This window comes from Rhinatrema bivittatum, chromosome 13 (genome assembly GCF_901001135.1).
Source record: "Rhinatrema bivittatum chromosome 13, aRhiBiv1.1, whole genome shotgun sequence".
NCBI lineage: Eukaryota > Metazoa > Chordata > Amphibia > Gymnophiona > Rhinatrematidae > Rhinatrema > Rhinatrema bivittatum.
Genome location: NC_042627.1, coordinates 79679132 through 79685131, shown reverse-complemented (window position 1 = coordinate 79685131; position 6000 = coordinate 79679132).

The following is a 6000-nucleotide window of genomic DNA, read 5'->3' as shown; positions in this document are numbered from 1 at the left end:
ACAGTTGCACACATGTGAGAGTGTATCTGAGGGATAACATTGTGTGCGTGCTTATGATAATGTATCTGAGGGATAACATTGTGTGTGTGTGTGTAGTTGAGAGTGTACCTGCAGATAGCATTGTATGTGTGCAAGTGAGAATATATCTGATGGATGTGTGTGCAGGTGAGATTGTACCTGAGGATAACATTGTGTGTGCCAGTGTGTAAGAGAGAATGGCAGGAGTGCCTAGTATACACAGCATCCTGCAACACCTGGAGTATGGGACCACTTCAGCCTTTGCCTTGCCTTGTGCTGTCTTCAGCATCAGCCTACAATGTTCCCAATAGGCTCCTGAGATCCTTCAGAAAATATGTGGTTTTCCCTAAAAATTATGGGGCGGATTTTCAGAGCCCTGCTCACGTAAATCCGCCCAAAACCGGGCGGATTTACGCGAGCAGGGCCCTGCGCGCCAGGAAGCCTATTTTACATAGGCCTCCCGGCGCGCGCAGAGCCCCGGGACTCGCGTAAGTCCCGGGGTTCTCCGAGGGGGGCGTGTCGGGGGCGGGCCCGGTCGTCGTGGCGTTTCGGGGGCGTGTCGGCAGCGTTTTGGGGGCGGGTACGGGGGCGTGGCTACGGCCCGGGGCGGTCCGGAGGCGTGGCCGCGCCCTCCGTACCCGCCCCCAAGTCGCGGCCCGGCGCGCAGGAGGCCCGCGCGGGGATTTACGCCTCCCTCCGGGAGGCGTAAATCCCCCGACAAAGGTAAGGGGGGGGGGGTTTAGACAGGGCCAGGCGGGTGGGTTAGGTAGGGGAAGGGAGGGGAAGGTGAGGGGAGGGCAAAGGAAAGTTCCCTCCGAGGCCGCTCCGATTTCGGAGCGGCCTCGGAGGGAATGGGGGTAGGCTGCGCGGCTCGGCGCGCGCCGGCTATACAAAATGATAGCCTTGCGCGCGCCGATCCAGGTTTTTTAGTAGATACGCGCGGCTCCGCGCGTATCTACTAAAATCCAGCGTACTTTTGTTTGCGCCTGGAGCGCAAACAAAAGTAGGCTATTCGCGCGCCTTTTAAAATCCGCCCCTATATTTATTATATTCCAACCGTTTCTCCAATGCAGCCACCAACAGATTTTTTTAGGGGACAGGATGGATAAAGGAATTGGCTAACCTTAACTGTTTTTCTGGAAATTGTTATTGCCTCAGTGTGAGGACACCAAAACGTTTTCCATAAGAACCCCAAGTGCTTCTTAGTAAAATAAACAAGAAATAAAACAATTCTTCTTCTTTCTCTTTGCCTGTTGTTATTTCCTGCATCACTTTATTTAAATGATTTTGTGCTAAGAAAGCAAGTGAGTTCATCTCCCTACCTAAGGTACATGGAATAGATTTACAGTCCTGTGAGGCGTGCATAGAAAAGGAAAGTTACCTTCTTCTATAATACAGCACGGGAAACGTGTACGATCTTTTCTAATGTCCCTGGAAGCCTGGTATCGTTAGAACAAACCTAAGCGAAGTTTCATCTGCCACTGAGCGTTATTAATGATGTTCTCCCGGACAATTTATAGCAGAAAAATGACCAAGCGAAGTCAAATAAATCGCATGTGTTATAAAATCACAGATAGCTCGCACAAACTATTATACATTCAGGAACGTATTTACTACGTGTCCAGGGACCCGAATGATGAATTTGATATTGAAAACCAATATCCCCGTCTGCGGCCATTTGTCAGCACCGAGAGCCTGGACAGCGCCGCCCGTGCTCCCTGAAGAGGGAGCAGCAGCAGCTCCAGCTCCAGCTCAGCTGATCCGAGACTGCTGCGGGCAGCCCGAGCTGCCCTTCCATCTAAAAGGGCCTCTGCTGCTACACGCTTTCCGATAGCCACACAAGCCACGTCCCCAAGTCCCCTTCACTACATGGAGGACAGGGGCTCATCCTCACAGCGAAACTATCCCATTTAGTCTTGTGCAGATTCTCCAGCATCCATTTCAGAATACACACAACGCCCATTATTTCTATGAAGGATGCACGGGAACATCTTGCACCTCCCGTTAAATGTAATACTTATTTATTCACTTTGGGGCGGATTTTAAAAGGCGCGCGAATAGCCTACTTTTGTTTGCGCTCCAGGCGCAAACAAAAGTACGCTGGATTTTAGCAGATACGCGCGGAGCCGTGCGTATCTGCTAAAATCCTGGATCGGCGCGCGCAAGGCTATGGATTTTGTATAGCCAGCGCGCGCCGAGCCACGCAGCCTACCCCCGTTCCCTCCAAGGCCGCTCCGAAATCGGAGCGGCCTCGGAGGGAACTTTCCTTTGCCCTCCCCTCACCTTCTCCTCCCTTCCCCTACCTAACCCACCAGCCCGGCCCTGTCTAACCCCCCCCTTACCTTTGTCGGGGGATTTACGCCTCCCAGAGGGAGGCGTAAATCCCCGCGCGCTGGGCCGTGACCTGGGGGCGGGTACGGAGGGCGCGGCCACGCCCCCATACCCGCCCCCAAAATGCTGCCGACACGCCCCCGAAACGCCGCGACGACCGGGCCCGCCCCCCGACACGCCCCCGACATGTCCCCCTAGGAGAACCCCGGGACTTACGCGAGTCCCGGGGCTCTGCGCGCGCCGGGAGGCCTATGTAAAATAGGCCTCCCGGCGCGCAGGGCCCTGCTCGCGTAAATCCGCCCGGTTTTGGGCGGATTTACGCGAGCAGGGCTCTGAAAATCCGCCCCTTTATCTGCCTGTGCCACCGTCCTAATCTCTGACCTTGGGGGACTCCCTTTCTCTAATCCATCACGCCCCTGCTGGCTCTCTCTGGGACCTTCAACAAGTCACCGTGAGCCAGATTCACCGAGGCTTTACTCCCAGTCTGTCTCGCTGGGATAAACCTTAGGAAATTATAATATCTTTGTGAACAATATTGCAGAGGCGTCAGGAGGAAAAATATGTCTTCTTGCAGATAACACGAAAATCTGCAACCAAGTGGACATGCCTGAGGGTGGGGATATTAGAAGAAAGCTTGAAGATTAGTAGATTACTTGGCAGTTCAGTTTCAGTACTAAAAAAACAACAACGCAGTATTGCATTTGGGGTACCAAAATCCATGGGGAGTGGGAGGGGGGTTGGGAGATACTGATGTCCACAGAGCAGAAAACAAATCTCAGCATGATAACTTACAGTGATTTCAAAATAGCAAAACAGTGTGACAAGGCAGTGGACAGAACTGGAGAGATGCTGAGCATAGGGAGAGGTATAACTAGCAGAAAAAAGGAGCTGATAATGCCTCTCTTCAGGTCTTGGTGAATAGTGTCTAATTCTGGAGGCCATATCGCCAAAAGGATATGGATAGGCTGGAGGCAGCTAGGAAAACGGTGCAGATGTTACAGCTGAAGTCCTATGAAATGAAACTTCAGGATCTATGTATGTATAAGCAGGAGGAGAGGAGAAACAGGGGAGATATGAGCAAAACATTCAAATACCCGAAAGCTATTAATAATGCAAAAGTAGTCATGACATGGGTCTCCAAGGAGAAAACTTCAGGAGCAGTGTTAGGAAGTATTTTTTCATGGCTGCATGGAATGCTCTCCCAGAGCCGGTGGTGGAAGCTGAAGCAGGAGCAAACTAAGAGGGCACGAGATAAGCACACAGAATCCTTAGTTGGAAAAAGTGAAGAGCTAGCAGAAGAATGACTTAATGGCAAGTATCTAAGTGCTTAAAGTGCCCTACTTGAACAATTCAGCAACAAGTGTTGAGTTTGCCAGAATGAACAGCAATTGAGTAACATGAAATGTGTGAGACCTAGCAGCGCTGCAGGCTGTCATGCAACGGTGTCTTTTCAGTAGGCTGCAATGAAAGAATTGGCCAGCAGTTAAGTCTCTTTGGCAGCAGAGGCACTGCTGGGTATTTAAATTACTCAGGGATTGGGTTTACAGCCTCCGTCTTGAGATTATTAGAATTAAATTAAAAAAACATGGTCAAGACCACATTTCTCCCTCACCCCCAACAATGATGCTGTATAAAAGTATGAAGTCCAACTGTGTGTTTTAATATTAAAATACTGCTATAGATCCCTAGCAGAATACCTTATCTTAGTCACTCACAAAAAACACAGACAGACTACAGAATTCAGGACCAAAAATTAGAAATACAATACAAAGGTCGAGGAGAGGCGCATTTCCAAAGCTGACATATTTCAATCACTAAACGGAAAATATATTTTCTATATTTGCAATCTGGTTATTTTTTTTTCAAATTGCATGGACCCTGTTTAATTTCTTCAGCTTTCCTCTTGTTGGTTTTCTCCTAATTCCTTTTCCAGAGTCTCCTTTCTATTTGACATTTCTTCTCTCTCCTCCTGCAGTACGTGCTTTCTGTATGTCTCTGACATTAATCTCTCCCCTTTCATCTCATTTTTCTCCATTTCTCACTTTTCCTTGTTTTCCCACCCAACAGCCGCATCCTTTCTGGGTCTCCCATTCCCCACCTTCCACCTATCATCTCCATACTGACTCTCTTTCCAATCATCCCCCTCTCACTTTTCCCAGCCATCCCTGTTCACTCTCATCCTCTATCATGCTCTTTCATCCCCATCTCTTTCCCTCTCCCCTCCTTGCCATCTCTCCCCATTGTTCTCCTCATTTCTCCCCATGGTAAATTCCAGTCCTCAATCTCACTCTTTTCACTTCTTGCCTATCTAGCAGCTTTCCATCTCCCACTCTCACCATCTTCTCAGACCATTTCCTCCTCTCTCTCCCTGTCCCCAATGAATGGACCATTCATTCCCACTCTGTTCTCACTTTTTCCCAAGCCTCCTATTATTCCCTCTACTTTTCAGCCACTCCCTAGTCAGCCTTGGCTGCTCCCTTCCCAATTCTGGCTATTATGTAACATCCAGGCACAGTTTGCTAGGTGCATCTCTCACATGTAAGTGCCTCAAAGGAATCTGAGGTCTACAAACAAAGGGCTACTAGGAGTCCCCTCTATGCAGTGCACCCATCTGGCAAGGGAAAGAGACCACTGCAGGGGTCAAAAAAAAGCAAACAGAATGTTAGGAATTATTAGGAAGGGAATGGTGAATAGAACGGAAAATGTCATAATGCCTCTGTATCGCTCCATGGTGAGGCCGCACCTTGAATACTGTGTGCAGTTCTGGTCGCCGCATCTCAAAAAAGATATAATTGCGATGGAGAAGGTAGAAAGAAAAGTGACCAAAATGATAAGGGGCATGGAACGGATGCCCTATGAGGAAAGGCTGAAGAGGTTAGGGCTGTTCAGTTTGGAGAAGAGACGGCTGAGGGGGGATATGATAGAGATCTATAAAGACAGGAGAGGACTAGAACGGATAAATGTAAATCAGTTATTTACTTTTTCAGATAATAGAAGGTCTAGGGGGCACTCCATGAAGTTAGCAAGTAGCACACTTAAAACTAATCAGAGAAAATTATTTTTCACTCAATGCACAAATAAGTTCTGAAATTCATTGCTGGAGTATGTGTTTAGGGAAGTTAGTGTAGCTAGGTTTAAAAAAGGTTTGGACAAGTTCCTGGAGAAATCCATTACCTGCTATTAATTAAGTTGACCTAGAAAATAGCCACTGCTATTACTAGCAACAGTAACATGGACTAGACTTAGTTTTTGGGTACTTGCCAGGTTCTTATGGCCTGGATTGGCCACGGTTGGAAACAGGATGCTGGGCTTGATGGACCCTGGGTCTGACCCAGTATCGCATTTTCTTATGTTCTTATCCATCGCCAGCACTCACTGCTTGCAATGTCTTAACACACATTTCCTCATGTTGCTTCGCTCCCTTACCAATAGTTTTGCTTTTCACCAGCTTTAGGTAGAGGACATTGCCTTTTGCAAAACCATTCCTAAGATTTTTTCCCCTGCCCAGGGTGCTGGGATTGCTCGCGATCCCCTTTATAAACTGGTTGGAGCATATTTAAGGTGTGCTTGGTTGTAGCTTTCCTTTGGTACCAGGAGGAGTTTTTTTCTGGTGGAGCCCACCAGTCTGCAGAATTGGGAAAGCCTTGCTAG